Below are 11,369 nucleotides of genomic sequence, written 5' to 3' on the forward strand. Positions count from 1 at the left end.
ACTTTGACTTTATTTATTTCTGTTAAAAAAATAATTTTTTAAGTTTTTTTGCTACAGGCTATTAGAAGAAGAAACAAGGAAGCTGTATCCTAAATTGTAACTCTATTTAGTGTTATTTGTGGCTTTTATTGGCAAAATTTTTGTTACTAAATAATTATAAAAAAAACATACAAAATTGTCAGTATCACTAAATAGACATAAAAATATGTCAAACGTCAAAATTTTTTTAACATTGTTTCAGTACTCTGGAGGACTACCCAATTACTCCTTTTCAAAAAAGTGCGCGAATTTTGAAACACTGTATAACTTATGTGTTTTTTTTTACAATTATTTAATAAAGGTACAAAAATTTTGCCAATAAAAGCCACAAATAACATTGAACAGAGTTACAATTTAGGATACTGCTTCCTTGTTTCCTCTTCTGTAGCAAAAAAAAAATAGAAAATTATTTTCCAACGGAAATAAATAGAATCAAAGTGCATAATTTAAACTCTCATAACTTCAAAATTCTTGTAGATAGAGTTTTTTTAACATTTTTTTTTCATGTTCCTAGTATCTGGTTCTAGAGCACCCTGTATGTGTATCGAAAATAAGTTTTTAAAAAAAATTAAAATAAATAAGTAAAATAAAGAAATAACAGAATATACCAGGGGCATTTTATTGCGGATATGTTGTCTGGCATTAAACCCACTATAAAATAAATAGCTTTGCAACATCTGATTTTTGAAAATAAAATGGGTGTGAATTATGGAATCTGCGTGTTAGCGACGCAAACAAATCGCTGTGTGTTGCCACCATATACTTCCTGCAGTTCGTCCTTGAGGTATATTCCCCCATAAGCAAACGTTAAAATCCCCTATGATGAAAATGAAATTCTTACAGTAGTCAAAAAATGCGAGAAATGTTCGGCATGCCAGCCATTTGCCGGTAAACTGGCCCTTAGGTCCTCGTGCTTAAGAGTCTAAAGCTACTGTTACAAGCACCGCACGGCAGCCGACAAAGCTCTAGTCCTGTTTCAAAGACACAGATTTAGTATTAAGCGAGCTTCGAAATAAAACCAATAAATTTATAGCTCTTAAAAGTGTTTATAAAACATTGGCCGCTCCAACATGCTGATGACCATTTATTTCAGAAGCCAGAGGCCGTGATGCTGGTCTTTTTCTATGCTTCATGTGCAAGAATTTTATACCAGTCGAGTTTTGTTGGACTTTTTGCTACTACATCATATATCCTTGCTCATTATTGCCGCTGGCACGGGCTTTTATCGAGAAAGCCGCCAAGCGCCGATTTTATATTACAATAATTGTTTAATTACCCTAGTGGAAAAACTCCAGAATCGACATAAATGCGCTGATTTAATTCGAAAGCAATTTTCGTTGCAGCGGTTTGATTTATTACCCATTCAATTATCTTTCGCGAATCTAATCGGTTTTCTTTGCGGTGTCATTACTTTAATTAAGGCTTCGTGCGGACTACTAAAAATTTCTTCGACAGTTGTTATCGCGGGACGACAACACTCAAAAACAGTTCCTCGAAATCATTAATGGCGAGTTATGACTGCTTAGGCAAATTGAAAAGATGTGACTACATGGCGCGGTCTCGTTAGTGAGATGCATAAGATTGTAAAATTGTCTCGAAACTTTTGGATTATTTTAAATAATGTGACTATTATTGCTGGACTGCAATGAGACGCCAGTTTATAACTTTTCAGAATTTCCTCACACTAATGAAGAAAGCAGTTTCGGCACTTAAAATTTTCCGGTTTCATCAGATTGTGAGAACTTATTGCGTAAGAAAAGATACAGTCAGTGACAACTCGTCAAACATTTATACTTTTCAAATGTTGATATTGCTATACTTAAACTGTTTTAATAACCTATAATATTATTATTAATGAGAAATGGGGTGGTCAAAACAAGAACGAAATTTTTTAATCAAGAGCAGTTTGAAACAATTTTTCGCTCATTGATTGCGTTTACAATTGCCAAATGACATTTCGTAACAGTAATTGTTCGAATAATTTAAAAGAACATAAATAACACAGTCAATTACGTTTAATTATATCTTCTTAATGGCGCATTATCTCATTTATGCTGTATTAAAGTTCAGTTTAGTTCATTTAATACACTAAACGCATGAAATTAGATAAAGTTTCGAAAAAGAGAATCAGTAAAAGTTAGTATTTTACTCGTGTTTTGAATTGTTTTATTTAAATTTTTGATCAAAGTTGCTTGATTCTGAAATGAATTGGCAACCTGGAATAATACAGACATGCCAAAGTATACAAAATTTCATATCTTCTGTCTCTATATTTTTTAACCTTGATTGGAAATTAAAGATGTATGTAGATTGCTTGAGTTGGCAACACAAAATTTTATTTTTAAATGACAAACAAATTTCTCTTAATTTCTATTCCTATGAGTTCAGTTCATTGGTTAGCAGTATTGAATAATATTGTAGTATTGAATAGTATTGAATAATATACACAGTGCGCCAAAACAAAACAAAAAAATTCATGTAAAATAAGATACCAGGAACATGAAAAAATCTTTAAAAAATTCTATTTATATATTTTATCTAAGTTATAAAGTAATTTTCCAATTTTTTTTGCTTCAGGCTATTAGAAGAAGAAACAAGGAAGCTGTTTCCTAAACTGTAACTCTGTTCAATGTTATTTGTGGCTTTTATTGGCAAAATTTTTGTACCTTTACCCATATAATTATAAAAAAACAAGTATCATTCAATAGACATACAAAAAATGTCAAATGCCAAAAAATAATGTCAAAATTTTTTGATAGAATTAAAAAAAAATACCATATTTGTGGTTTCTTATCTTACTTGAAATTTTTCTTTGAAGCGCGAGTGGAACCAAGCATTTTTTTCGTAAACTAACCACTTTACGAAAAAAATAATTAGTATAGCCTAAAGTACAATTAAAATGTGACCATTTATTACGAATAACATTTTTTGAAATTTTTTTGGTTTTCGAGTTTAAAATTTTTTTTTTTTATAATGGCAACCAGCCATGATAATTTTTTTTAGTACTTTTTTTTAAATCAATTGTTAAAGTTGCGTTCCGAGATTTTCAGAACATGCACTTGATCATGGGAGAGCTTTGATTTTTATGCAGATACTTGAGGTGGTTTCGAATTGACTAAAAAAAAAAGAAAATAAGTTCTAATTGAATTTTTTGGGGTTCTCCAAAGACCAAACCTTCGGTTAAATTTGAAAAATCTTCGTGATGAGCTCGGAACGCAACTTTAACAATTTATTAAAAAAAAAGTACTGGTTAAAAAACGATTTTATTAAATTAGAGGTCATTTTTAGATAATAATCTTTAATTAAAAAAATTATTATGGTAGGTTGCCATTTAAAAAAAATATTGTTATCCAAAACTCGAAAACTAAAAGAAATTTCGAAAAATGTTATTCTAGATAAATGGTCACATTTTAATTGTACTTTACGCACACTAATTATTTTTTTCGTAAAAAGTATGAAACCAAACGTTTTTTGCTTAAACTATTTATTTTTTGAAGAAACTAATTGATGAGTGATAAAGTACTATAAAAATGTAATGATTTAACAAGAATAAAATTGTTCAAAATTTCCTTTTGTTTTTGAGTTCTACAAAAAAAAATATTTTTTTAAATGGCAACCCACTATAAAATCATTTTTTTCATAAAAGCTATACTCTAAGGATTGCAACTCCATGCTTTATATTTAATTTTTTCAAAAAACTTTTTTCACATAAATTGCAATTTTGACCAAAAAAAATCGCATAACTAAAAAACAAAACAAAATTTCGTTCTCAAAATACGATCACATTTTTTATATTATTTTAATTTATATTAATTATTATTTTCTGGAGGCAAATGATTAAAAATAAAACAGCTTGGTTCCATACGTTATATTCACCCTGTATGTATCTTCGATTTCTATATCTTTCAATTTTGACAACTTAACTTCAAAGCTTCAATATTTCTTGCTTCTTCTTAGTTTTTTTATTTAAAATTCCATCCAAACACTATCCAATGTTATTTTTTGTGCAGAATTTGGTCATTTCAGGTAAAGAGTCGGTGGCAAGTAAAACCATCTCAAATATATAAAAACGTCTCGTTAGTGTTTTCTGAAATGAGGGCTATTTGTGTGTCGTGCGATGGTCATAAACGAGTGGGAAACAGCAGCGACGGTTCAAATTAAAACCGAAAAAAGTGCCCATCCAGTATATTAAAGTTATCTGTTCTTTAAGGTCCCGTACGAGCTATAAAGATAAGGAAATGGTTTGACGAAAGCGAACGGAACACTGTGGGTGGCCTTGTTGTTAAACCAATTCTTAAAATGCCTAATACTACTAATTTTGTCGGATTATCTAGGTTCGGACCGACATTCCGCGCTACTTCATGCCTCTTTAACGTATATGGAAATTGTGTGAAGGTGGTATGCGGACGACCATCTGCTGAATATTTGCATAAACGACGGCAGGTTAACACACTGCTTTATGGGCTTTACCAAAACAAATCTATTATTTCTTTGATTTTTTTCACGTTTCTGGAACACAGGGAAGCAGATCTTTGATAAAGCGCATCCACACACAATACAAAATATTCGTGAACAATTCCCCCATTCAAATATTCCAATAAAATAATCAAAATTGCATCTTAACCTTTATAGTCTCTTTGCGAGTTATTGGAACGTGTGCCAAGCATCATAGGGTTCACAAACTAATAACACATATCTATTTGTCAAATATATTAGTACGAGGGGTTGACGGCAACGTCGAGGGCTTCTGTATTATTCAGTACTTCACCCTAATCTGATATAAATTGCAATGATAGCCCTCCCGGCAACTCGCTTCCCTTCAGAGTATTGAACATCAAGAGTGCGTGTAATTTCGACAGCCACTTAACCGGAGTTCCCGGAACCTACTATTTTCTTTCTCGATTTAACAAATTTTTCATAAATGTAATCACAATTTTTCATTTTTGCAATTTTGGGCACACGTGCAAGGAGGAGATATTAAAAGTCATCGTTTGTTCCGAAAAGGACGACCCCGTGTCTTTATTCACTTTTATTAAACTCCTCCCTAGCACATTATACTGTTTGAACATTTATTAGTTAGGGTGACCACTTGGCTATGATTAAACCAGAAGTGGGATCGGAATTTTAATACATGTCAAGGGAAATTGATGCTTTCAACTGGATATACGGGACCGGAACTACCGGTGCAACGTAGGAAATTCTTGGTTTTTGCGTTTGCTAAACGTCGTTATTTATGACTCTTATATTTTGATGAGGCAATAAAAGCGAAATTGTGTCGAAGAGAAGAGAATGTGCCGCTAATTTGAATTTTATGTAATGGGACAGAAAGCAAAATTGGATTAATAAATGAAGAGAATTTTGGCAGCTTATTTGAACAATGTCGTAATTTTATAAGTTTATTTTTAATTAAATAAGTTAATTAAGTTGCACAACAAATTAAAATATTTCTGCGTCAGATCCGGGTCCTCGTAATGAACATATAAGAACGTTTTAGAAGAGACAAAATATAATATATTTTCCAAAATCATTGAAAAATCATGTTTTCTAGCATTTATTTGCAAGCTTAAAAAAATTGTGAAATTTTTAACCAAACAATGAAAACTTTTGTGAAAATATTTACTTATTTTTTCATTACCACCATTATTGTAAAGGTTATTTAAAAATAAAAAAAAAACATAACAATCAATACAATAAAAAAAATAAGTATTAAGCGGTATATTTATTATTTAAAGTAAAAATGTGTACTTTTTCATTTTGTAAATTTCAGCTAAAGTATAGTGAAAATGTATTGAACTACGTCTATGTAAAATATTCAGGGGAATCAATTAACGTCAAAAAAATTCCAAAATTCGCAATAGTTTAGAATTTATATGAAAATAAATTTATATTTTGGATATAAAGAGCTAACACCACTAATTCCGGAGTTATTAGCATACCTTTCTGGGTACGGAAAATTGAACATAATTTTAACGAAAATCTAAAAAAAAAAATATAAAAATTGATCTAAATGTAGTTCAAGAGATCTAAAAAAAAAACAAAAATTGTTTTTTTTTTAATTATATGAATATACAGGTGAGCCAGAACTCGCGCCCCAGAAAAAGAAACGAAAAACATAAAAAAATGTAATTCTACCTGCCAAAAAATTTTGACATTTATTTTTTGCCATTTGACATTTTTTTATGTCTATTTAATGATACTGATAATCTTGTATATGTTTTTTTTTTATAATTATTTAGTAAAGCTAGAAAAAATTTGCTAATAAAAGCCACAAATAACACTTAGAATTTATGATACAGCTTCCTTGTTTCCTCTTCTGGTTTTATTCTCACCTGAGGATGACCACTTTGTGTTTTAAATAAAAGTTTGGTGTGACGGGTTAATCGTGTTTTTGTTCATTACTTTTGTAAATTAAAAAAAATGTTTTTTTTTTCGGTTTTGAGTCTAAAGTGTAAAGCATAGAGAAATGAATAGAGTATTATTTATTTCTCCATGTCTTAGTCAATGTTTTACCAACTTTAGAATACTAAGTGTTAGTATAGGCAACCAAATATACAGCACAAAGATAAAGGCAGATAGAAAGCTTTACCATAAAGTTAAATCATTAAAAAATGTAAATTTGGAAAACTAAAAAATGTGATTTACTTATTTTATTATTAATGTTTTTATGTAGTAATATTTTGGCTTTTGTATTTATTGCAGAATAAAAAAATGTTGAAAAATGTAGGAAAACACAAGCAATAAATTTTTACCACAAGATAAAAAAATATATTTGGCAAAAAATTATACATTTAATTACGTCTCTAAAATTCGAATATTTATACTTACAAAAACAGAACTCTATTAAGCACGATTTAAAAGATGATTTTTGCTCCATAGGTGGCGCAAGTATACTTAAAAACATTCTAAATTTCTATAAATTTTTACAATTTTCAAAATCAACTAATGATTAGTTTTAAATTAGTAATTAGGATTATTTAAATAAATTCAGTAACACAGCAAATACACGAACATAGTATAAAAAAAACTATTCATACTTATAACCTTGTAATTTTATCAACGTAATAAGCAAACTGAAGCATCCAACTCTATCACTATTTTCTTCGATTACATGTCTAATTATTTCCGCTTCAGAACAAAAAGTAAGAATGGTATTAGCAACGCTGGATTTTTAAGTGACTTCACATCTAATAGTTTTCTTTTGGCAACGTATGATTACCTTTTATATGTTAATGTCTTATCTGCATATAATTAAGCCGTTCAGACCGTAATTGCGCGAATTCTAATAGATAGTTTAGCATTTGAATTATGATTTGAATGTGAAAACTAGAACAGTACATGAATGCAGTAATGCCCGCGCCGGAATTTAACAGAAATGCGTGATGATTTCCTTTATTTCTTAACGGACAAAAATCAGGCTATTAAGTGGTAAAATCATCATAAAATTATTAATTGCACACAATGTCAAAGCTAAAAAAAAATTAAAACTATCAACGATCTTATTTTCCAGTTGCTATAAAAATCTTGTTTTCTAAAAAAAATTATCAATTGTTTAATTTAACAAATTCTAAAATGCCTAAAAAATAAGAATAATAACAATTAATTTAAAAAACTTCATCAAATAATGTTATCAGAAACTGAAAAGATTTTTTTATTGCAATTAAACAAATTCTAGTAATAAAAATGACTTACAATCTTCGTTGCACATATCTTTATTGTCAGTAATTATTTTTATTAAAATTGTTATTTGATTACATTTACTCGAATATCAAAGTATTCAAAGTTAAACAGTCTATCACTGACCTTTATAGTGTTTTCAAGGTATGTGGCAACACCTCAAGTTTTCTAAATTGCAATGCCTTATTATCATTTTCAAATATTATGATAATATCCATTTAACAATCCTAATTGTTAATTAAAATATAGCCTCGAACAGAGTCGAGAAGATATTGTTGTCAGTCACCGGCAAGTGAGGGCAACTGACGGATGTATCGCGAGTTGAGAAAAAGTGCTGTTGTGTTGTGAACCGTGTGAATTTTGATTTAGTGATTTTAAGACAAAAAATCAAAATCGGTAACAATTTTTTTCGAAAATTAAACTATTCTGACGATTTGCACGATTTTTCTAGTGCTATTTTAATTTCTAGACAAGGCTATTCACATTATTGGTGATTGTGCTATATCAAAATTGCTCAATGAAAATAAATGTACGCGTCTCGTGCCTTAATAGACTTGGGACATTATTTTTAAACAAATAATTAAGTTTTATAGTGAGAGGTCAATATTTTGGCGGGACTACTAAGTTTTTTGTCACGTGATGTGAATCTTTAACCTATGATTACACAATGTAGTAAATAAAACCAAGAATGCGTTATTTGCAATTCAAATTAACAAAGTGAACGTATTTTTAGAAGAATTTTTGTATATGGATTTAAAATTTTTCCAATGACTGTTTGAATTATTTGAGTAATTTTAATTAATCCTTTTTTGCCCAATATGTTAATCTTTGTTGGGCCGAGGAATGGTAAGATGTGGTTTACCTAGAAACAAAACTTGAGAAGTTCAATGAAATATTGTGTGAAACTAAAAGTTCGTTAACGAATAGTTATTTGATTATGTTTATCGAAAACGAATGATTGCTTATCTTTATTAACTCTTATTTTTGTGTCTGGTTGCTAATTTATTTGTTTTGTTTATTCTTGTAAAATGTTATGAAAATCCATAAATTTTTGAAAAATGTAATTGAAAATAAGAAATTAAAAAAATCCTGTTTTTGCATTATTTTTTGTTGTTGCCAATTTAATAATTGTAGGTAATATGTATATGTGAATCAAGTACTAAATTATAAAAAWAAATCAAAACAAAAGTTTTTTATTTTGGTGACAAGTTTTCAAAAATAATATTACATTTTATTAATAACATTGCTTTCCATCGAACACTATTATGCAAAAACAAAGCTTTGGATTCGCTCTTTGTGTATAAATTTCCAACTTTATTCGTAAAAAAATTACATTCCGAGCATTTTTCCTCTACTAAATCAAGATTTCGCCGTAAATCACAACTTTTTACGCCGAGACATTTTCCGCATTAACAAGACAACATTCTAATTGTGATTCTTCGCAGAAATCGAAACATTTACAGACATCGAATGTCCATTGCTTGTTTTGCACTCTGATCATCAGATCTCGTAGTTCTTGCATGTAAACATAACGAGATGTCTGTTGAATTTCTTAGTTAGGAAGGCGTGTCAGTCGGTAATAATCAGGTTTGTACTTCCGCAAGATCATTCATAGACTTTTCACGCACAATTTGCTCTGGGGCACCTTCAAGAGGTTTTCTAGCAAAAGGCAAATGCGAATTTAATAGTAGGTGAAGGAGGCTAATCATGTGGTTTCCAAAAAATACAAAAATTATTATTAATGTAAGCGGGTTTTGTATTTTTTAGGAATAATAAGCAAAAATTCGGATTATGTAAAATGTGTTAGCGTAACACGATAGCTCTTCAAACAAGCGTATTTGTTTCAGTGACTTCATAGTTTCATTGATAAAATCGAAAAACATCCCACTCTCGTGTTAACGTAACTGATTTTCATCACAACAAATATTAAAAGTCAGAAATTCCAACAGTTGAAGCTTGATTACAGCTTATAACATAATCCAGACATGATTGAATTAGTTCAAGGCCGTTTTATCCACAAATGATTTAAATCGAGGTAAATAATAAGCTAAAAGCATTATGTTAAATGGGTCGCTACAACCGTGACAATTTTTATTGCAAGTATTTACATGTTCTTGGATAAGATCTGTTGGTGGATAAGAAGATTGTAGTAAAAATAATTGGATATGAATAATGGCCAATTTAATATTTTATGCTAATTAGCGCACCTGCTGTTACAGAAATCGTGGATTGTTAGTCATGCATTACGATGAAACATGCATCAACAGGGTGTACTAAAAAAGTTTTCAGTTTTTTGAAAAAAACTCATTTTGTATCACTCATTGAAGTAAGTAAAATGTCAGATTCTTATTAGCAATAAAACTAAATTATGCACAACGATTAGACCAAGTATGGAAAACACGCAAACCGATCAGTAAGACAATATTTTACTGTCTAGTATGTCAATATTAACGTTCAGGGCTACGACAGATGCAATAAATATTGTTAAACAATAGAATAATAAAATTGTCTATTGCATATTTTCAGTAGTTAGTCATAATAAACCAATAAATTTGATCAAATTTCATTATCTTATGAACAATGATGCAACGAAGTGAATAATGACTTCAATTATCATTACTTCTTGATTGACTTTATTTCTTAATTGTTTGATTTTTATTCATTTTTGATTAATTAATACTTACCTGTAATCTATATGATTTTTTATTGACTTTTCTATTCATCAAAACCAAATTTTGTTTTCTGCAATTTTTGACTTTTACTAGTCAAAAATAGTTTCAAAAAATTATTTAAAGTGTGTAAATAAAACAAAACAGCTTCTTTAGAATTAAAACCTGAAATTTAAATTTTAAATAAATGATTTGTGCAGTTTTGATTTCAGAAAATGTGGATCTACCGGAAATGTTTACTTTAGACTTGAAATAACCAAACGCGTTTTAAGCAATCACACTATTTATAGCTAAATTTACTCATGGCCAAGGTTTGAACTCAAGAATTTTAATTGTGATTTTTTTTGTCAATGATTAAATATCTCCATTTTTGAAATATAAAACACCAGGTTACCTTGCATGGCAATGATAATCCAAAAGTTACATAACTCGCAGGTAACTAAGTTTTAACAAAAAGTTTTGATAGTCGTTTCGGGCAAGGTTAGAAGAGTTGCATCACATTGAGGTCTTTTCACATTGTGATGTAGACAATGACAACTGTTACACACATCTATTATACTCGGAAATTAAATTTTAATCTGTAATCTGAGTGTAAAAAATGAAAAATATTAGATAATTTTACACAAGTAGGATCATAATGTAAACTAATAAATTAGCAAATACTCGTATTTCTTGGTGATCAAATTGTTTACTATTTTATGCAAATTCAAAGTATTAAGTAACCTCGATTACCAATTCGGTGATTTAAACTATGAGATGATTCTGCAGTGGAAGATTTACCGAACACAACAAAAAATACTGCTTCAGATAAGGATTTTGAAAAAATTCAAACAAAGCTAAAAATTGTTAAAAAGGTTTTTTCAAATAACTCAATAAATTTTTATTATACACTTAATTCGTGTTCTTTCTGAAGCTTGTTCAATAATTTTTTAATTTTTGAAAAATTTTATTTAATATTTATTAGTTAATTTTATTAATTTTAGAGAT

General features: G+C 29.2%; 1 protein-coding gene across 5 annotated transcripts in view; it reads left to right on the forward strand.

Moving 5' to 3' along the window:
• Positions 1-7,971: 7,971 nt before the first annotated feature.
• The window catches only part of LOC123012704 (secretory phospholipase A2 receptor-like), a 10,371-nt gene continuing 6,973 nt past the window's right edge, over positions 7,972-11,369 (forward strand). For 2 of the 5 annotated variants that reach the window (XM_044410784.1, XM_044410789.1), the window contains exon 1: positions 7,982-8,109. The gene's annotated coding sequence lies outside the window, so the exon portion shown is untranslated. Of the gene's footprint in view, positions 8,110-11,369 lie in introns of all 5 variants that reach the window. The other 3 variants (XM_044410786.1, XM_044410788.1, XM_044410785.1) reach the window with 3 other exon arrangements.

Source organism: Tribolium madens, unplaced genomic scaffold (assembly GCF_015345945.1).
Source record: "Tribolium madens isolate multiple individuals breed KSU strain unplaced genomic scaffold, Tmad_KSU_1.1 Scaffold_96;HRSCAF=242;Tcas5.2_LG5, whole genome shotgun sequence".
In the NCBI taxonomy this organism is placed as follows: Eukaryota; Metazoa; Arthropoda; class Insecta; order Coleoptera; family Tenebrionidae; genus Tribolium; species Tribolium madens.